Raw genomic sequence first — 23,265 nt, 5'->3', positions numbered from 1 at the left:
AAATCAGGCGTCTGATTATTGTCTTTTAAACATATAAACCATAAAATTTATATTTTTAAAATTCGAACTTTGTTACACCTCCAACCATATTCGAATGAACCCCGTAATTGTTAGAAATTGGGTTTTTTAAATACGGGCTTAGCAAAAGAAAATTTGGGATAGGATCCTATTGGATCTACCCCCGTAAAATCAGACGTGCTAGTTTCATTTCATTTGGCTCAAGTAGGTACACCAATTAAAGATGAAGATTGTGGTGGAAAGGAGTATATATAGATGGGTTTTCAAAAAATAGGCTTAAGGTTGGGCTGTTTTAATTCTCTTAGACTTGGAATATTTTATTTTTAAAAATAGTTGTAAAGCGTTTTATTAATCGGGTTAGGTTAGGCTAAACTTCTAACTTAAAAATAAAATGTATGTGTCTAAATTTATGAAGTATTTTACTATATATGTACCCATATATATACACATATTCATGAGCTATAATCGAGCCTATTTATCCAGCTTGTCCATGAACATGTTCAGTTGGGAGTGTTTGAGATTGGTTCGTTTATTCATTGAACACTAAAATTTTGTTTGGGCTCGGTTTGTTTATTAAACAAGCGAACATGAACCAAATCCTTAACGAGTCGAGCCCAAACTACTTGCCAGTAGCTTGGCTCGTTTGCAACCCTAACTATAGGAACCAATAACATATGAGAAAAATGCCTAATGATGTGCACACTAGCTATGCCCAACTTATGGATTGTGCCTGTGGGTATCATGGCCTTAGACAAGCCCTAAATGCCATATGTTGACTTTTATGGCTCAAATTGAGGTCAGCAGTTGCATCAGCAACTTGCTAATCAAGGTGCGTATTGATGAAGCCTTTCAATGGTGTACACAAGAAGCTTGTTGACTATCTTCAATATGCTTGCCTAACAAGTAGATCTTTGGCTATAAATAGCTGAGGATCTCATTCAAGCAAGATCATCCGAAAATAAAATTGAGTGTGTTTACTCAATATAGTAGAGAAAAGGTGCGAAAGAGTTTGGGTGTAATTTAGGTTTTGGATGTGAGCCATTTAGCCTTGCATCTTTTTATTTCTATAGTGAAATATTGATCTGTCTTCTCCCCGTGGACGTAGGCATAGTTGAACCACGTAAATCTTTATCTTATTTGTGTGTGCACTATTTTTTTTTTCTTGTCATTTTTTTTTCTCTTGTTCTCATAAACTCTCCTATTCGATCCTTATTTCATAACAAAATGGTACCAGAGCTTGGTTTGTGTATTGTGTACAAATATTGTTCTCACGTACGGTACTGTACACAGATACTATTCGGTTACTATTCACAAATACGATACTATTCACCGAGAAATTTTTTAGGGAGTTCTATTTTTTTTTTTTTTTTTTTTTTTTTTTTTTTTTTTTTTGAGATGTTGACTAGATACGAGATTGAAAAATTTGATGGCAAGATTAGCTTCAGTCTTTGGCGTATTAAGATGTAGGCCTGCTGACTCAGCAAGGTCTAAAGAATGTGTTGTTCGGGAAGGACAAGTTGACAGAAACAATGTCCAATGAAGATAAGGATGAGGTCGATGAAAAGGCGCACAGTGTTATTCTCCTGAATCTAGCCGATGAGGTGCTGCGTGAAGTTATTGATGAAGACATGACGGCAAAGTTGTGGCTGAAATTAGAGAGTCTGTACATAACGAAGTCTCTCACCAATAGACTTTACCAGAAACAGAGACTCTACACCCTTCGTATGAAGGAAGGTATGTCTTTTAAGGAACATGTTGATAATTTCAATTTTATTATTTGTGAATTTGAAAAATGCTGATATTAAAATTGATGAAAAAAGATCAAGCCATTATTTTGTTGTGTTCTTTGCCTCCTTCCTATGAGCATTTTGTTACTACATTGCTCTATAGAAAAGACACCATTAGTATGGAAGATGTTAATTCTTCACTAAACTCTTAAGAGTTGAGAACAAAGGTGTCTGGGAATAATAGAGATGAACAGGCCGATGGCCTAGTTGTGAGGGGAAGAAACGAGAAAAAAGGGTTCTAGTAGTAGGGGCAAATCGAGATCTAAATCCAAGTCTCATAAAGATACTGAATCTTATTATTGACACCCAAAAGGGCACATTAAGTGGAATTATCCAAAATTGAAAAATAAGAAGAAAGATAAAAGGGATAAAAAGGAGTCTAAGGATAAATTCACTAGTAATTCTTCTGATATTGCTGGGGTTACTGAGGAAAGTTCCTCGGATGTCAAAAATATTCTTTCAGTTTCTGTCAGTGTCTGTCACTCTAATAGTTAATGGGTTCTTGATTCTAGTTATTCCTATCATATGTGTCCCAATAGAGGCTGATTTTTCTACTTACCGTTCTGTTGATGGTAGTACTGGTTTTTTACTTACTATTCTTTTGATGTTGTTGGGGTTGCTGAGGAAAGTTCTTCGGTTATCGAAAATGTTCTTTTAGTTTCTTTTAGTGTTTGTCACTCTAATAGTGAATGGGTTCTTAATTCTGGTTGTTCCTATCATATGTGTCCCAATAGGGGCTGGTTTTCTACTTACCATTCTGTTGATGGTGGTATTGACTTAATAGGGAACGACAATCCCAGTAAGACTGTTGGTATAGGCACAATCCAAATTAAGATACATGATGGTATTATTAGAACTTCAACTGATGTTCGGCATGTTCCAGATTTTAAAAAGAATTTGATTTCTCTTGGTACTCTTGACTCTAATGGTTGCAAGTTTTTAGCTGAAGAGAACAGAGAAAAGGCCTCTATTTTTTGCAGGGTAGTACTGTGATAAGTGCTGCTTCAGTATCTTCTTCAGTTGATCAAGATTCAGAAACTACCTACTTATGGCATATGCGTTTAGGGTATATAAGTGAGAGGGGTTTGACAGAATTGAGCAAACGAGGTTTGCTAGGTAGACAAAAGACAGGAAAGCTGGACTTTTGCGAGCATTATGTCTTTGGCAAACAGAAAAGACTCAAGTTCAGAATAGCTATTCACAAGACCAAAGGCACTGTTAATTACATTCATTCAGATCTTTGTGGTCCTTCTAGAGTTCCTTCTCTTGGTGGTTCTCGATATATGTTGACTTTTATTGATGACTTCTCTAGGAAAGTCTGGATCCATATCTTGAAACAAAAATATGAAGTGTTCCTTAAGTATAAGCAGTGGAAGGCCATGATTGAAAAGCAAACCGCAAAGAAGATCAAGCGTCTCAGAACAGATAACGGTTTAGAATTTTGCTCAAGAGAGTTTGACAATTTTTGCAGAAATGAAGGCATTATCAGACACCATACAGTTCGAAAGACTCCATAACAGAATGGTTTGGAAAGAGCTCGTTGTATACTTTTTAATACTGGGTTATCTAAGGGATTTTGGGCTGAAGCAGTGAACACAACTTGCTATTTGGTGAACAGGTCACCATCGACTGCTATTGAGTACAAACCGCCTGAAGAGGTATAGTCTGGTACTCCTTCTGATTATTCTAATTTAAGAGTTTTTAGATGTCCTGCTTATGCTCATGTTAATGAAGGAAAACTTGTGCCTAGAGCCAAGAAATTTTTTTTATTGGCTATGCATCAGGGGTGAAGGGATACAAGTTGTGGTGTCCTGATCCTAAGTCAACCTAATTTTATTACCAAAAGAGATGTTACTTTTGATGAGTTTGCTTTACTTCACCCAAGAAAGGAGTCTTTTGTTACAGGTGAATCTCATGGTGTTAAGCAGCAAGTGGAGCATGACTTCAAAGCTTTAGAGAAACAAGTCAACACTCCAGTTCAGCCCAATGTTGAAGAGGTGTAAGATGATCAAGTACAAGATGAGTAACAGTACAACATTACTACAGGGAGACATAAAAGGCAGATTAAACCTCCTTAAAGGTATGCTTATGCATATGTAGTTGCTTATACTTTGTCTGTGGTAGAAAATATTAAAGATAAAGAGCATTCCACCTACCAAGAAGCTGTTACAGGAAATGAATCTGCCAAGTGGACTGTTGTTATGACTGAGGAGATTGAATCTCTTTACAAGAATCAAACATGGGAGCGGGTGAAACCTCCTAAAGGGCAGAAGATTATTGGTTACAAATGGGTCTTCAAGAAAAAAGAAAGAACTCCAGGTGTTGAAGATGCAAGGTACAAAGCACGTTTGGTGACAAAGGGCAATAGTCAAAGAGAAGGTGTGGACTTCAATGAAGTATTCTCACTAGTTGTGAAACACACCTCTATCCACGTATTGCTTATCATGGTTGCTTTATTTGACTTAGAGCTTGAGCAACTTGATGTCAAAACATCTTTTCTACATGGCAAGCTTGAAGAAGAAATTTATATGCATCATCCAAGGGGTTCATTGTTAAGGGAAATGAAGACCACATTTGTTTGTTAAAGAAATCCTTGTATGGATTAAAGCAATCTCTAAGGCAATGGTACAAGAGGTCGGCACTTTTATGGTTGGACTTGGCTATTTGAGAAATAGCTATGACAGTTGTGTCTACTATCGAAAGCTCTCAGATGGTTCTTTTGTATACTTGTTTTTATATGTTAACGGCATGTTTATTGCTGCAAAAGACATGCCAGAAATCAACAAGTTAAAATCTCAATTGAATACTGAATTTGAGATGAAAGATCTGGGTGCAGCAAAGAAGTTTTTGGGCATGGAAATTTAGAGAGATCGCCAAGTTGGAAGGTTGAGTTTGTCACAGAAGATTTATATTGAGAAACTGCTTGAGCGGTTTAACATGCAGAGTTCCAAGCCTATGAGCACACCACTTGCTGCTCATTTTCGTCTTTCTGCGGCTTTATCACGGTAGTCCAAAGAGGAGAAGGAACACATGTCACGTGTTCTTTATGCAAGTGCAGTTGGTAGCTTAAGGTATGCAATGGTTTGCACTCGCCTTGATATCTCACATACAGTCAGTGTAGTTAGCAGATTTATAAATAATCCAGGAAAAAGAGCATTGGCTAGCCGTGAAGTGGATTCTTTGGTATTTGAAAGGTGTCCTGACCCAAGTTTTTTAACTTGGTGCGTCAGTGATGACCTGAAAATTAATCCGATAACGGATTCAAAATGCGAAAGCAAAAGATGAAACTAAAGTCCCTTGAGATATAAATCATCTCTAAGACACCAACGTGACATTCCATGAAGTCACGGAACTCAAGAAAAGCAAATGGGGAAACTAGTGTCAAAACGAGCTAAATTCGTTAATTAAGGGCAAAATGGTCAATTCACAAATAAAAGGAGAAAATTGACACTAAACAAGTCAAAAAAGGTGAATACAACCTAATATAATTATTTCACAACATTCCAAGAGGTTCTAAGAACTTTGGACAAGAATCCCACAAAATGCCCTTTCCCAGTTTAAGCAAAAACTGACACTGTCCCACTAAAACATTAATAACTAACACTATGATTGGAATCTGAGAATGGCATTGGTACCATTGGAAATTTGACTCAATATTCTTGAGTTTAGGCTTAAGAATCACCCCATTTGGATTAGAAATGAAGAAGTTATGGTCGTTTGAAGTTGGAACTTCAGTGCTGAAACCAAATTTGGAAGACTGGGGTATGAGGGCTATTTCGGTCGACCGAAATAGAGTTTCGGTCGACCAAAACTCACAGAAACATTTCTAAAGTCATGTTTTTGAGGGTTGGTTACATCGGTAGACCAAAATAATTCATCGGTCGACCAAAATAGGCCATCGGTCGACCGAAATGGCCCTGAACAATGAAAAAGGCTACTGGAAATGATGATTTACTGTGCAACGAAGTTCCCAAAAGCTATCAGTCGACCGAAATAAAGTTTTGGACAACCGAAACACTTCGAAAAGCTACTGCAATGCTAGGAAAAACGTCCATGGTCCAATCTTAAGGTTATGCATGCATCTTATATGATCCATACATGCTTAAAAACATTCCTTAGCCTCAAAAGAGCATCCCTAACATGCTAAAACAAAAGGGAACTTAAAACCTACTCCAGTGCATGAACTTCTTTTTTTTTTTTAAAATAAAAATCCATAATTTATCCATAATTAGTTCAAAAGTCAAAACTTAAGAGTTTTGTGAGATGTGAGTATGCACACAAACGTAAAATGATGTAGTAAACGCACTACAATGGCCTACGGCCTCATTGCAACCCAATTACAATTTTGACATGTCAAACCTCTAATTTTCACAATAGGCTATATTTGCAATACTTGAAATTTTAGTACATGCTTGCGAACATCAAGTTAATAACCCTTGGCCTCATGTTATACATACAAAACAAGTATCAAAAAGTGTACTTAGGTACACATTACATATTTTAAGGCAAAAATAATATTTTTATACCAAAATGTTACTACATGCTAACACTTGCATGTTTTCAAAAATACAACAAAATACTTTAAGGTATCAAGGCAACTTAGGGATGTGATGCATCCCAAATCAAAGTTTCTTTACCTGCAAAATAACCTAAACGACTAAGGTGAGTAATCAAGTAACTCGTAGGATGTGGTGCATGCGCATACCCTATAGTTTCAAGTATAATGTGAACCAAACATAGACCATCACAAAGGTGCACTCCACCTAACGTCTATGTTCACATGGTACTCTAAGGGATCATCTCAAGCAATACAAATATTTGAAACGATAAACACGTAGCATCCAAGTATACATAAACAAGTACACTAACCATAATAAAACTAAGATTACCAAATCACAATCTACAAGAAATCCATGATTTACAACTTCAAAAGTAATGCGAAATCAAATAATGGAAAGACTAGGATATATGGCCATGAGACCATACAAGTTATTTCGGGTAATTACGACTCACAAGGTACAACCTAGTGTGCACTATGACTTAGGAGAATTCTTATCCTCCGTACTAGAGCCAAACCCTAGCCATCAACATTTCATATCCTTACAAGCTTCCAAAAATCAATGAGTCCATGACATTTATATAATCTCAATGCATGAAACTACCTACTAAGCACAAGTAGGGTGAAACCACATAAACCATGCCCTAAGGTTACATGTCTAAAGTGGCAAGTTAATAATACTACATATTACACTAAAGCAATTTACTATCAATGTAGGCCATAATTACTAATCATGCAATATTGTAATTTACCTACAAGTAAATACAAGTGCTATATACAAGGTCTTTATACTAAATCTTCAATGAAATTTCTGTTGCTTAACAATATAAGTACCAACTCCAAGAAATCCATAATAAACCCTCAATAAAATCACAAGTATTAGGCCAGTCATTAAACAATAATTTACCTATTCCATTTAATTGTCATATACATGCTTTAATTCACAAATCCTAAGTCAAGCATAATAAATCTCTATTTATATGCAAATACAAGAATTTAAAAAGCATGTAATCAATATATATCAAGTTCCAATATATATAAAACCCAAAGAGGATAAACATACAACCACCCCTACCTCAATAGAGAATTGAATCTCTATAATCCAAGCAACCAAGCTTAAAATAGGAAAACAAAACAAGGGTTTTGAAGAGGAGAGCAAGAAGAAACTTTTGTCTCCTAAGGTTTTTAGTCTAAGGTGAATGGAAGAAGGCCAAAATGAAGAAGAAAGCTATTAACCAAGCTTTTCTCCAATGGTGGCTAGGTTAGGGTTCTTGAGAGGAAAGTGATGAAATGAAATAAAGGCACAAACCCTAACTAAATATGGTGGGATTCTCCACTCACTAGGTACTCTTGCACTTCCTCACACACACACACAATGCAAGACAAATTGTGAGACGTACACTTGTCATCATCCTAAGTAAACTTCCAAGACTTAACATTGAGCCTACACTTGTCAACCATCCATGCCAATAAGTGCTCCTATCCTAGGCCAACAAATGGGTGAATCTCCACCCTCCATGTGTCATGATATTAAGTCTCCAAGTGGTTCCACCACAAAACTAACAAGTGGTACCATAGGAAAGTGACACTTATCACATTTTTCAGAATTTGCATTTAGGTCCTTTTTAAAAATATCTTCTAAATTAATTACAAAATGGTCCCTAAGACGAAAAATAATTACTTTGCATAATTACACTAAAATCCCAAAAGTCATGAATAATTGCAAGAAGTTATGCATCCATGCCCTTTACAAGAAAAGTAAACATTTAACGTATTTTTCTACAAAAGTAAAAATGTAGATGTCATAGAAATTAAATATCATGGGTGTATGCAAAGCTGAAATCAAATCCGAGCACAAAAAGTGAAGTTATGCAAGGAAAAATGATAAACAAGAAAAAAACGAAATAAGGAAAAAGATGAAAAAAAAAAGAAATTACCGAAAAAAGAAAAGAAGGAAAATGACCGAGTTATTACAACCTAACCTCCTTAAAAAGGATTTCGTCCCCGAAATCAAGTCGTACCTGAAAAAGAGAACAAATGGGGATACCGAGAGCGAACCTCCTACTCTAGCTCCCAGGTAGCCTCCTTAAAGCCGTGGTGTCTCATAAGACCTTAACCAATGGGATGGTCTTGGTCCGTAAGACCTACTCCCATGAATCAAGAATCTGGACCGGACCCTCCTCGTGGGTCACATCCTCATCAACAACAACATCCGTCCACTGTAAAACATGTGATGGATCTGGTTCATATTTCCTTAACATAGAGACATGAAAGACATCGTGAACCCTATCCACATTTGACGACAACGCCAAATGATAAGCAACTTCACCAACGCGCTCCAAAATCTCAAATGGTCCAATGAACCTAGGAGATAACTTGCCAGTCTATCGAAATCTCAAAAGTCCCTTGCGGGGAGAAATCTTGAGAAAGACATGGTCCCCTACCTCAAAAGACAAGGTATGCCTCCTCCTGTTAGCGTAACTCTTCTGTCTGCTCTGTGCAGTAGCCAACTGCTGCCAAATCAACTTGATTTTCTCTATAGTTTCAATGACAATGTCAGGACCCAAGGCAACGGTATCACCGACATCGGTCCAATAAACTAGAGATCTATAAGGTCTGCCATACAACGCCTCAAAAGGTGCCATGCCAATAATGGTCTGGTAACTATTATTGTAATCAAACTTAACCAAAGGTAAGTAGTCCTCCCAACTACCTCCGAAATCCAAGATACACGCTCGTAACATATCCTCTAATATCTGAATGGTACTGTACACACAAATTTGTTCTCTACAAATAAAGACAAAATATGGGCAAAATAATAATTTATTAAATCAGAAATATTTGGAGTACAATCCTTTGTGATATCTTTTACAAAAAGAATGGTCCTTTGATTTGATCTCCTTTTTGTTGTTGGTTAGATCTAAGGGCTGCACGAGCTTGTTCTTGAATCACCGTGGAATTTGATGAAGAACGGCACATCATTGGATGTGCTTGTTGTTGATCACTATGGGATTTGATGAAGAATGACACGTTGTTGGATGTGCTTGATGTTCTTCGCTTTTGAGTTTAGATTCTAAATTTGTGTCTTTGACTTCTGAGTCTCTGGATTTCTGAGTCTTTGGACTTCTGAATTTTAAATTTATTTCTCCTTCATCCTTCCTTCAGGCCTCTATTTATAGGCTTCTTGGATTAATAGGATGATGACACGAGTCATCTCTTGATAAGGATAAAATCATAACTGGGCTGGGCCGGTTATATTATGATAATTATCCTTAAAAATAATTATTCCAAATATATTTTATTAGGAATAATTACCTTTATATCTAATCATTTGGGCTGGGCTAATTAAATAATTTAAGTGGACTAAACTTGGGCTAATAACTTAATTAGACATTAGGCCCATATTTAATCGGTCCATTTGTCAAAACCAAAGCCCACTAAAATTTTAGTGTCTGCAAATTGCCCCCACTTCGAGTCCCAAGAGTGACAGGACTTATCTCCTTTTTCAAGTAGGACTTGAAGTATCCAACTTTTTTTTTTTTTTTTTTTTTTTTTTTTTTTTTTTTTTTTTTTTTTTTTGGCTTTCCTATCCAATTTTGGATTGGAATTTGACTTTCCTATCTAACTTTGGATTGTAAGATTTCCTCTTTTGCTTTCCTATCCAACTTTGGATTGGAATTTTACTTTCCTATTTGAACAAAATTATCCAAATCCCAATACAACTTAGAGGTATTTTGTTGCCTATATATACCCTCAATATTGTAGGGTTTGACATCAATTCCAGTAATCTCTGAAGACTTGTCAGATCATAATTTCTAAGACTGTGTTGGATTGCGGCCTCTACTCGAACACAAATAATTGGTATGACTATCCTTTTTGTTTTTTTTTTTTTTTTTCCTGCTTTTAGTCCCTCTGGGACCTATTGTTCCTTCAGAACGCATCTAGTCCATAAGGACCCATTGTTCCTTCGGAACGTAACTAGTCCGTAAGGACCCATTGTTCCTTCGGAACGCAACTAGTCCGTAAGGGCCCATTGTTCCTTCGAAATGCAACTAGTCTGTATGGACCCATTGTTCCTTCGGAACTAAAATCTTCCATCCATGCCAATCCACACTTTTGATGATTTTTTTTTTTTTTTTTTTTTTTTTTTTTTTCAGGGAGTGATAGTCAACTATGGTATTTTTTAAGAGTTTCAAGCCCCATACTATCACCATTTTGAAGCAAGAGAACGACACCATAGAGAAAGGAATTACTTTGGATGTCAGAACTTCTCTTATTGGCCGCTTTGCACTGAAACCGTTTCACTCTGATTCTCTGTACCGTCACTTGCCAGAGTGATCTCGCATATCATCCTGTGAGCTCTCCAACCTTGGCTACAATCAGAATAATGAGATAAGCTCAGTTTCAAATGTTTTGATTTTACGCTCTGCACTTCACGAGCCAATAAAGGCGTCGGACCATTTTTCACTTTTGGGTCATAGGATGCGTGCTAAAGGAACTAAATGGGGAAATTCCTTCAAGATTCCTGATTTATTTTATACTAATGGATGATGGGAATGGTCAGAGGACATCATGGGTCGCCATGCTAAATTACTTAAAGAAAAAAGACTATATGGTGCAATATTTGCTTCTTTATTCACATATGATCGCCCTGGGCCTTTTTTGAAAGCTTTCCTTGAATCTTGGTGCTCTTCTACCAACACCCTCCATTGTTTAATAGGCGAACTGTCAATTTCTCTTCGTGACTTGTATGTGATAGGAGGTCTTCCTTTTTCTGGAAAATAATACGAAGAAGTTATCCCTTCTGTAAAAGAGTTATCAGATTCAGACAAAGACAGTAAACCTTTCCTTCCTCTTTACTGTCGGCACTTATTTTCTGTCTTCCACCATATTTGTAAACAGCATACAATGGAGCAGAGTGTGAAGATTTCTGATTGGGTTAAAGGCCTAATAAAGTATGAAAAATCTAAAAGAAAAGCGTCAAAGAACAAAACACAACGTCCCAAACAGACTCATAAGCATCCTTCTAGAGTGATCACCACCGTTCATACTTGGACTTTGCAGGCGGATGAAGTATTCACCGGCCTTAGAATAGAACAGGGGATGAAAAGTAAAACTTATTTAGCTGCCTTTGTAGCTTGTTGGTTATGCAAATTCGTTCTGCCGTCTAGCCCTGAAAATATGATTTGCCCTGGAGTTTTCAAAGTTACCAGTATGATTGCGGATGGTGATGGGTTTTGTCTTTCTGTTTTGGTCCTAGCCAACATTTATAAGGTCTTGAACGATATTGTTTCTTCCTCTACCCTATGGAATTCAGTAGTGCCATTTCCCATTCACTATGTGTATGGATGGCTAGCCGAATATTTCAACACACACTTTATTTCTCCAGAGCACAACTATGTTCCTCAAATGATACAGTTTGAAGGGGAAGGGTCAGCGAAACACTTCGATGAATCAGAAGCCCAAAATTTGTTCAGATTTTATGAAGGTGTCAATTTATCACATTTGTCTAAAATATTCGAACCAGAGCAACTATTTGTGGATGATAACCAGCAAAAATTCTCAATCTTTGAATATTTTACCTCCCTTCGGTCCAGTTATTTGACATTGTGCCAAGGTAACCATTTCATCATTGAGCCTTACAGTCCGCATAGGTTTAGCAGACAATTTCACTTTCCTCAAGATGTCCCAGGGAGGTTGAAGAGGGACATTCGTACTGGTAAATTAGAAAAAGTTATGAAACTATGGAGATTGTCCACCTATTTCCATACTAGGTGTAAAGTATTGCTTCCTTCAAGTTCCAACCTTCAGAAATTCAGGGTCACGAAAGCATATGCTGAATGGTGGGCCAAAGTCTATGTTTATCCATTTACACAGGAAGAAACTACCTTAAAGCAATCTAAACGGATGATTTCCCCACCAAAGAAACCAAATAAAATCAGGAAGGTTTTAATTAAGGGGTTGAAGTCAAGCCTCCCATCTAAGCCAATGCCAACGGCAACAGTCAAATCTCATAATAATTGTGATGTCGTTGGAGGGTCCAGTAGTCATCACCAGATAGCAGAATATATCCTACCACTAATCAATAACCATCACCGTCGTCAGTTATCAATGGATTCAAATGAGGATGTGAAAACTTGTGATGAGGATCGTAACTGGAAACATATTACTGATAAGTTGAAACTTGATCCAGTACAGGAACGTGTTGCCACTTCTCTTGATCGATTTTTTAATGAAGTACCTAGCAATTCACAACCTATACAGGTAATTTTAATTTTATTTTTGTTTTTTTTTTTTTATAATTTTTTTTTTCTATTTACCATCACTTTCTGTTCTTAATAGACAACGGGCAACGAGGGATTTCTCGGGGAAGATGTCATTTTTGTTGCTAACCCAACATACAGTGAAGAATCTATTTATGGACCTTCTGCCTTAGCGTTGGTAACTGCGATAGGAAAAGGTACGGAGGTTTCACTACAAAGAAGCAGAGCTATTCCACACTCGGATGTTTTGGGGGTTGCTGAAGTGACTAGTCAACCTATGGAGGCGGTTAAAAAGGTTGGTATAGATCATATGGCTAACCCTTACTTGCCTATAAGAGAATAGGGTCCACCCTTACATCATATTGCCCCCTTCGAAATGTCAATTTTCAATGTTGAAGAGGTCGTTCTTGATGTTCATCGCCGTGCTGCTTTATTCTTTATTGATTTCATAAAAGGTATCATCTGCGATACTCCTACCGACAAAATATCGTCTCAAGCACCTAAACTTCAACACTTTATGAGGGACTCGCAAAACTCCCTGGAGACCATTCAACTTTGAAGAGGCGAATTGACTCGTATACGAATAATGCGGCCAATTATGTTGCTACATCTTCTTCCTATGCTTGTATGATGACTTCAGACTCTCAATCTCAACGATTAGACAGTATTGATACACATCTCACCAATGCTAGGTCTATAGAAGATGAGGATGCCAAGCGTATACAATCACTTCGGTTTAGTTTGAGTGAAGTCGAAGTTAAAGAAGCCAAGTTAGTAAAGGAGTTGCAACAAGTCAGGGAAGAGACTCAAGGGCTTAAAGTCCTCATATTGATGGCGGATGCACAGTTATCTCAGAAGAAAGAAGTTGTCACCAAACTTTGGGAAGTTCAAAAATCAGTGGAAGAATCTAACGTCATCTCTAATAATGATCTTGAAGTAGTGAAGTAACTAGAAGAGATATTACGGCAAGAACATGACGAAATCATAGCTATGGAATTTTAATATTGATCATCATCCTTTTTTTCTATTTTTATTTTTTTTAAAAACCCAAAAGTTGTAACTTTGAATCTTAGCAATAAAAAAAATGATTTATTATCTCTATTTGTTTAACAAAGATGTTGTTATTGTTTATTGGTTTTGCCGTTCACAGTTTATACTCTCGCGGGCCAAGAGTATGCAATTTTTTTTTTTTTTTTTGGGCCGTAGACAGTTTTAAGCTTATGCGGGCCAGGAGCATAGTGCAGTTTAAGCTCATATGATCAGGAGCATATCCTTAATGGGTAGTAGTGTTTCAGGAATTTGCCATTAATGGGCCCTACTCTTACTCCGTCTTCATCAATAATGAGATACGCGCCGTTAGTATAAACTTCGCGAACAACATATGGTCCATCCCATTTGGATACAAATTTATTTCCCTTGCGATTCATAACAATTGGTCTATGAACAGCTAATACTAAGTCTCGAACTTGAAATGACTGAGGTCAAACTTTCTTATTGAATGCTTTAGAAAGTCGAGCTTGATAACACTCTAGCTGTTGTTGAGCTTCTAATCTCTTTCCATCCAATGCTTCCAGTTCTTGAAGACGTAAGATGGTATTTTCTTCACTTGTAAGACCTTCTTGTATGGCTATCCTTAACGAAGGGATCTGTTGTTCCAATGGAAGAACCGCTTCCACGCCATACACAAGAGAATATGGAGTTGCTTGAGTAAGCGTATGATGTGTAGTGCGGTATGCCCACAATGCTTCTTCCATTCGCTCATGCCAATCTCTCTTCGTCTGATTGACTACCTTCTTCAATAACTCACAAAGAGTTTTATTGAATGCTTCCGCGAGACCATTTGCCGGGGCATTGTACACGGAGGATTTACGTTGTTTGAAACCAAACTTCTCGCAAAGGTCGGTTACCCAATTGTTTTTGAAATTCATCCCATTATCAGTAATGATGTATTAAGGGACACCATATTGATAAATAATATTAAACTTGATGAAATCAACCACTGTTTCCTTTTTCACATGTTTATAGGGTACAGCTTCCGCCCATTTAGAAAAATAATCAGTGGCAGCCAAGATATACAAGTGGCCCTTTGAAGACTTGTCTAGAGGACCAGCTACATCTAATCCCCATGCATTAAATGGCCATGACATCACAGTAGGGTGCAACGGTTCCGATAGTTGGTGTATGAAGTTAGCATAAAATTGACAGGCTTGACACCTCTTCGCATACTCTATGCAGTCCTTGACCCTGGTGGGCCAATAATAACCCATTCTTTTGACACGAAAGTGAAGCTTTGGACCAGATTGATGGGCTCCACAAATCCCAGAATGTGTCTCCTTCATTGCATGGGTTGCTTCGTCATTTCCAAGGCAGCGAAAGAAAAGACCCTCATATGAATGTCTATACAACGTATCGTTGTAATAGATAAAATGAGGTGCTCGTCTTCGTATTTCAGTCTTGTGGCATAGGTCTTCGGGAAGCTTTCCATGTTCTAGATAATCAATGATAGGGAGCCTACAGTCTTCTTCCTTTTGTGTCTAGCAAGAAACCAAATTACTTTCTTCATATTTATCTTCCAAGACTTGTGGCATGACCCATTGTTAACATACAGGAACATCAACTAGGTCCTCATTAGTTAACGCCAATGTTGTAGCTAAATTTGCCAAAGCATCCGCTATCCAATTTTCTTTCCTCGGAATGTGTTCTAGCATGACACTATCAAACCATTTCAACAAACGAGAGGCATAATGATGGTACTGCACTAGATCATCGTTCTTAACCTCATATTCTTGAAGAAGTTGGTTAATCACCAACTTAAAGTCTCCATATATTTCGAGATCCATGATCTTCATCTCATTTGCCATTTAAAAGCTGATGATCAGGGCTGGATATTCAGCTACATTATTTGAGCAGTTTTCAGTGAGTGCAAAAGAGTATGGAATAACATGTCTTTTTAGAGAGACAAACACTACTTCCGCTCTGGCCCCGTCTGCTCGTGCTGCCCCATCGAAAAACATCATCCATAGAGGGAGGATTTCCACAAGGAAGACTTCTTCAACAAAATCTTCAGAAATTTCCCAATCGGCTGAAATAGGATGGTCAGCTAAGAAATCTGCCAGACTTGTCCTTTCACTACTTTTCGTAGCACATAAACAATTTCAAATTCATTGAACAAAATTGACCACCTTGCCAAGCTTCTAGAAAGGACTGGTTTAGACATGACATATTTGAGAGGATCAGCCCTTGCAACATGATGTATCATATGAGCCAAGAAATAATGCCTTAATTTCTTAGAGGCGAAGACAAGTGCGAGGCATTTGTTTCAATTGGAGGATAATTTTGCTCCGTCGGGGTGAGTCTGTGACTTAAGTAATACAATGCCTTTTCTTTATGTTCTTCATTATTCTGAGCAAGTAAAGCACCCAACGATTCTTCTTGCGCAACAATGTAAAGTATGAGTGGCTTTTCAGGTACAGGTGCTCCCAATACCGGAGAATTGAGAAGGTACTTTTTGATGCTATCAAAAGCATTTGGCAAGATTGGTCCCATATGAATGGGGCATCTTTCTTCATGAGTCGGTTAAAAGGTTGACAACGACCAGCCAAATTTGAGATGAACCTACAAATGAACGCAAGTTGACCTTGTAAACTTCGAAGCTCGTGTAAATTCGTTGGCATCTTTTGAATAGCCTTCACTTTATTAGGATCAATCTCAATACCACGATAACGTATAACGCATCCCAGGAATTTCCCTGAAGTCACACCAAATGCACATTTAAGAGGATTCATCTTGAGTTGAAATTTTCTGAGGCGATCAAAAACTGTACATAGATCCTGTAAATGATCCATTCGTTCTTTCGTCTTAACCACCAAGTCATCAACATAACATTCAATAATCTTGAGGAGTATGTCATCGAAGATCCTTTGCATGGCGCGCTGGTATGTTGCTCCCGCATTTTTGAGTCCGAAAGGCATAACTTTGTAACAACATATGCCTTTAGGAGTGCGAAAGGCAGTTAGTTCCTCATCTTTTGGAGTCATTCTTATCTGATTGTATACGGAGTAACAATCCATAAATGAGAGAGCTTCATACCTTGTGGTTACATCTATAGTGAGTTCGGGGATGGGAAGAGGAAAATCATCTTTTGGGTATGCCTCATTCAAATCACGAAAGTCCACACAAATTCGAATCTGTCCATTTTTCTTTTTCACTGGAACAATGCTCGAAATCCATGTTGGATATTTGACCTCACGAATGAACCCTACTTCACTCAATTTGTTGAGTTCTTCCTCTATCCTCGGAACTAGATCTGGACTGAATAAACGTTGAGACTGCTTAATCGGACGTGACCTATGTTTGATAGCAAGATTATGCACTGTAATTTTAGGATCAAGACTGGGCATTTCTTTATATGTCCAAGCGAAGACATCCTTGTACTCAGACAATAATTAAAAGTAATCATTTTCTTCTGAGGGGCTTAGGATGCACTAATGAAAACTAGCCTGGGTTGATCATTAGTCCCTAAGATGATTTCTTTAAGTTGCTCAACGGTAGCCTACCCCCCGTCTTTTAGTGTTGGTGGAGCTTTCTCGATGTCATCTAGTTGTTCAGAGTCAGGTTCCTCTTCAACAGTGATGTGGTATGAAGTAACATAAGATGATTCAATAATATCTTTTATTTTATCCACTTCTTTTGCTTAATTAGTGAATACAACGGTTCACCTTCGAGCTTTTAATGTAATATCATTGGTGACATCTACCTCTGTCTTACATTTCATTTGCGAGGGCACTAGGCTCCGAACTTCACTATTGTTCACCACGTCGATGTTAGTTTTCTCTGACTTTCCACTCTTGCTGCTTCTTAGTGGTGCATCATTAATAGTACCAATCTGATTAAATACTGACTTTCGAGATTGAGGTTATGAAGATTTTCTTCCTTGGTCATAAAAGCTCATTCTGTTAAAAACAGAGGTACGAGGCAAACTGTTGACATGAGAACTTGAGACATTTGACTTTTGGCTTGACAACCTGTTGAATACAGATGCTTGATCACATGGAGCTCCTATACGGTTGAAAGCTGATTTTTGATGCAAAGTCTGTTGGTCTTGTTCATCTTTGACTTCTTCAAACCCAATATAAAAAGTGTTTGACTTCTTATCCTTTTTTGTGATGTGAATTCGAAGTGGCTCAGAAGGTACGAAACCGATACCGAACTTGGGTGGAATGATTTTATGCCCTTGATCTTTCAACTTCTTCTGTGTCTTATTGAGGCCATACATTTTCTCACCGGTGACCTCTGAATTCAGTTTTCCAAGGTTTGCAGGATTTGTAAAATCATACCCCAACTTAGCCATGAGTCGGTATGCTTTAAGATCGAATCCTTCATCAGTCCTTTGTTTTAGAAGTGATCCATGATTGACCAGAGATTGAGAAGGCCGCATGAACCCTTTTAACAGAGGCTTGGAAGGCGAAGATTTTTGAATCTTGGTGAGAGGAAGAGTTAACTCTCCTTTTAGCTTTTGCACATCTTTTTTTTCTTTGGTCTGTGACATCTTCAATTTAAATCCCTTGATTTCAAGTATCTCAATGACAGGTGACTGCCTTTCTTATCGTTGAGATTTTAGAACATACTTCAAAATAGGTTTCGTCCGATATGCTTTTACCGAGACCCCTCTCGTTTTAGCTACCTTTACAATGTCTGTCACCGAAATATCTAATGGATCACTTAACGCTTCTTTTGTTTTTGTAGATTGAATCTCTTAAACCTCTTGTGTAGATGGATGGCTTGGGATGGGCACTTTTGAAGGTGTATCATGATCGATATAGAACTTGGCATCGGCAAAATATGATTCTGCTTCTGTAAATGGTTTATGGTCTGCCACAACCGTTTGTGCGCAATTCTTGTAGAATTTGAAGCACTGATGAAAAGTCGATGGAATGACACTATTACTATGTATCTAAGGCCTTTCTAACAACAAATTGTAGGACGTCTTTGCATCAATAATGTGGAATAAGGTTTCAGCTTGGAGCTCACCGATAATTAGTTTTGCCCGAATCATGCCAATAGCTCTTTGTCCTCCTTTGTTAAAACCTTGAATAATCAAACAGCTACGAGATAACTCATCGACTGTGATGCCGAGATTTTTCATCATAAATTTTGGTATGAGATTCACCGCTGATCCACCATCAATAAGAATTCGATAACTCTTTGTTCTTTTATGTAATTGAAGACGAAAAGAGAACAATTATGCAGCTTCGAACCCAACTGAAGATCTTCGTTAGTGAAAATAATTGGTGCATAACATGAATCCAGCGTACTTCCAATTACTTCATCATCATTGGAATTTTCAATGATTGCTGTATCCTTTACATAATTCTCCACAGTCTGGGCTTCATCTTGATCCTTGCTATTCTTACCATCAGGTCTCGTTTTAGTTAAAACCATGTAAGCTGTCACAACTTCGTCATCTAGATATCCTTCTGGAAAGAACTCTTACAAAGTAATGGGCTTCTGGATCCTTTTGCTTATAGAGGCGTGTTTAGTTGCTGTGTCTTCTTGACCTGTTTTCTGTTATGGCCAGACTGCTTATAGTGATATTGAGGTTTCTTCTTGCTTTGCCCCCTGTCAGAATAACTAGTCTGAAAAATGTCAGCTTATTGTTTCCGTGGTTTCTTTCTTGTCACTAGAGTCCATCCTTCTTCATCATCCTGAGGAAAGACCCTTCCAAAGGTTAAAACGTCAAGTGCACTCCCTTTGCCAAGAGAGATGAGGATTGCCTCTAATGAGCCAAACTGGATGGTTGTGCAATATACGTCAAAAGTTGAAGGTTGAGAATGAGTACTCCCCACAACAGAGGTTGTCACAGTAGCAGTAGTATGATTTAAAGTTACAACTTCGTCCGTGTCCAACAAGATTTTTCCTTGTTTTGCCAGATTCATCACCACCTCCTTGAAGATAAAACACTTCTTAATTGGATGACTGATAATACGATGGTATTTGCAGTATTTTGGATCATTGACACGTCCCATCTCTTGACGGCATTTGCATTCAGGGAGTTCTATAAATTTACTTTTGAGTAAACATTCCAAGATGCTAGGGACATCAGAATCGGGGAAGGGGTATTCCTTTTTCTCTAACTCCTTTAGCGTATGACGCTGTCTTTCCCTCTCTTAAAACTGGCGAGGCTTTTTATCATCCTTCTTATCATCTTTAACAGATATCTTGATTGGGGTGGTTGAGATAGCCATGGAATCTTTAGCAGCGGTCTTTGACGACTTATCGTCCTTCTTCTAGTCTTTCTTATCCTTGCGTGGTTCTATGGCCACGGGACTTTTGCCTTCATGGGATTTCATATTGATCTCCATGTCATGGGCACGCGTAGCCAATTCTTCATATATGTGAGGTTTTATACCTTGCAGAATGTAAGGAAGGCCCCAATGCATTCCCTGCATACACATCTCCACAGCAGAGATTTCTGACAATCGGTCCTTATAGTCAAGACTAAGTGCTCTCCATCGATTAATGTAGTCGATTACAGGCTCATCCTTCTATTGCTTTGTGTTAGTCAACTCTATCACACTAACAGTACGACGAGTGCTATAGAACCTGTTCAAGAATTCTCGTTCCATTTGGTCCCAACTGTCAATTAACTCTGACTTTAGGTCGGTGTACCACTCGAACGCGTTTCCTTTAAGGGAGCAGACAAACTGTTTAACTAGTAAGTCCCCCTCTGTTCAGGCATTGTTGTAAGTCTCGACAAAATGGGCAATGTGTTGCTTAGGGTTACCTTTTTCGTCAAATTACTAAATCTTCGGAGGTTGGTATCCTACATGCATCCTCATACTGTCAATTCTCCTTGTATAGGGCTTTGAGTACATGAGAGTGCTCTGTGATACGCCTCCATATTGGGCTTAGATTATATTTATTATCATATCTTGCAATTGTGCGACAGATAATGAAGAGACTGAAGAAGCATGATTGGTTTGACTAGCTGTTTGTTCTGTTACCGGTGTCTGGTTTTAACTAGCCACCTATTCTATCACCGGTGTCTGTTTGGGGTCCTCCATGCGAGTACCGTGTGCGGTAGAATTAGGATTCTCCATCAGTATTACTGTGAAAGATGTAGGATTCCCAGATAGTGGTGGTGAGAAAGTTGCACGATTCCCAGTTGGCGGTGCTGTGGAAGATTTAGGATACCCAGATTGTACTGGTGATTCACCGAAGGTCTGAACTTCCAATTTGTTCATCAGCGTAGCAATTTGTAAGTCTTTCTCTTCAACAGTCTTTGTGAGGTTCTCAATGGCATAAGACATAGTTGCTAGTTGTTCCTCTACCGTGACAACTCCAGTCATCATAGCAGTGACCACATCTGAGTATGATAGGCCTTGAGAGTCAACGTTTCTTGAAGTGATTGAATGCTCTAAAGTCTAACGTGGTGACTCTGGGGGTGAACCGACACTAGAGCGAGCATCATGGATGGAATGAGGTGAATCTGGTGGCGGAATCTCCTCTAGAAGAACGTCAAGGTTCTTGACATGTTGGGTTTTCATGTTTGCCGGCTTTGCAGGAGTGGTTTTCACCAAGTCTTGCTGATGTTTGGATGATGTGATTACCTGGGACTTGCTACGTGTCACGGGGCCTGCCAAAGTACTTCCATCACTTGATTTGGCCTTCGTGCCACTTTTCATGGTGGCTTTGGCATCGACCTTTGTAGTAGCGATGTTCTTTTGGGCTTTTTTGTTTGTCGGAGTCTTAGGGGGAGCCATAAAATCTGACAAAGACAAAACTTAATGGTAGGAGAAAAAGATGAGACGCAAAGGATGTCTCACCGGGCGTGCCAAAAATTTGTACACACAAATTTTGTTCTCTGCAAATAATGACAAAATATGGGCAAAATAATAATTTATTAAATCAGAAATATTTGGAGTACAATCCTTTGTGATATCTTTTACAAAAAGAATGGTCCTCTAATTTGATCTCTTTTTTGTTGTTGGTTGGATCCAAGGGCTACACGAGCTTGTTCTTGAATCATCGTGGAATTTGATGAAGAACGGCACGTCGTTGGATGTGCTTATTGTTGATCACCATGGGATTTGATAAAGAACAGCATGTTGTTGGATGTGCTTAATGTTCTTCGCTTTTGAGTTTATATTCTGAATTTGTGTCTCTAACTTCTGAGTCTTTGGATTTCTGAGTCTCTGGACTTCTGAATTCTGAATTTATGTCCCCTTCCTCCTTCCTTCAGGCCTTTATTTATAGGGTTCTTGGATTAATAGGATGATGACACGTGTCATCTCTTGATAAGGATAAAATCATAACTGGGCCGGGCTGGTTATATTGTGATAATTATCTTTAAAAATAATTATTCCAAATATATTTTATTAGGAATAATTACCTTTACATTTAACCATCTGGGCTGGGCTAATTAAATAATTTAAGTGACCAAACTTAGGCCAATAACTTAATTAGACATTAAGCCCATATTTAATCGGTCCATTTGTCAAAACCAAAGCCCACTAAAATTTTAGTGTCTACAAGTACGTTCCGACTGACCATCAGTTTGAGGATGGAATGCCATGCTAAAATGAAGCCCCGTATCAAGAGCCTCTTGAAATCCCTGCCAAAAGCGAGATGTGAACCGTGGATCCCTATCTGAAATAATGGATACATGAACCTCATGAAGCTTGACAATCTGTCTCACATACAGTCCACTCAGTCTCTCTACACTGTCTATCACTACCATGGGCAAGAAGTAAGCCGTCTTAGTCAACCTGTCAACTATAACCCAAACAGCATCATTGCCTACCTAAGACCTTGGAAATCCTATTACGAAATCCATGGTGATATACTCCCATTTCCACTCAGCTACTGGTAATGGTTGCAACAATCCTGCCGGTTGCAGATGCTCTGCCTCACTTGCTGACAAGTAAGGCATCGAGCCACAAACTGTGTAACATCCCGTTTGATGCCCTGCCACCAAAACTGTCGCCGTAGATTGTGATACATCTTCGTACCACTAGGATGAATTGCGAGCCAAGAGTGGTAAAAATCCTGAAGAACATCCTCACGACAAGATAAGGGAACAAACATCATCCTCTTGTACCTGAGACCACCGTTTGAATGTAAGGTCCAACCCTTTACCTTCTCACAACCTGAAATCCGAACATGGATGGCCTTCATCTCCCCATCCTCCAACTGTACCTCAATAACCCTGCTAATAAGAGCCGGTTGAACCACAAGGCTAAATAAAATCACTGGCAAAAGATCTTCATAAGACTGTAAACCAAGATCTACAAGCTCTTCTAGCATCTTCCTTCTGTGAATAGAAATGCTAGCAAGAGTCCCCCGTGACTTTCTGTTTAATGCATCGGCCACTATGTTAGCCTTACCCTGATGGTATTGTAACTCAAAATCATGGTCCTCCATGAACTCGACCCATCTACGCTGTCTCAAGTTCAAATCCTTCTGAGAAAAGAGATACTTGAGACTCTTGTGATTGGAGAAAACCTCAAACTTCTCCCCATACAAATAGTGCCTCCACCCTTTCAGGGAAAAGATAATTCTGCCAACTCCAAATCATATGTCGGATAGTTCAACTCGTGAGTCTTCAACTGTTGAGACCCATAAGCAACTACCCGCTTTG

Source organism: Cornus florida, unplaced genomic scaffold (genome assembly GCF_030987335.1).
Source record: "Cornus florida cultivar Cherokee Brave unplaced genomic scaffold, ASM3098733v1 CherokeeBrave_3.0.0_Hap2_Chr08, whole genome shotgun sequence".
NCBI classification, from domain to species: Eukaryota; Viridiplantae; Streptophyta; class Magnoliopsida; order Cornales; family Cornaceae; genus Cornus; species Cornus florida.
Note: the sequence above shows the minus strand (reverse complement) of the source record.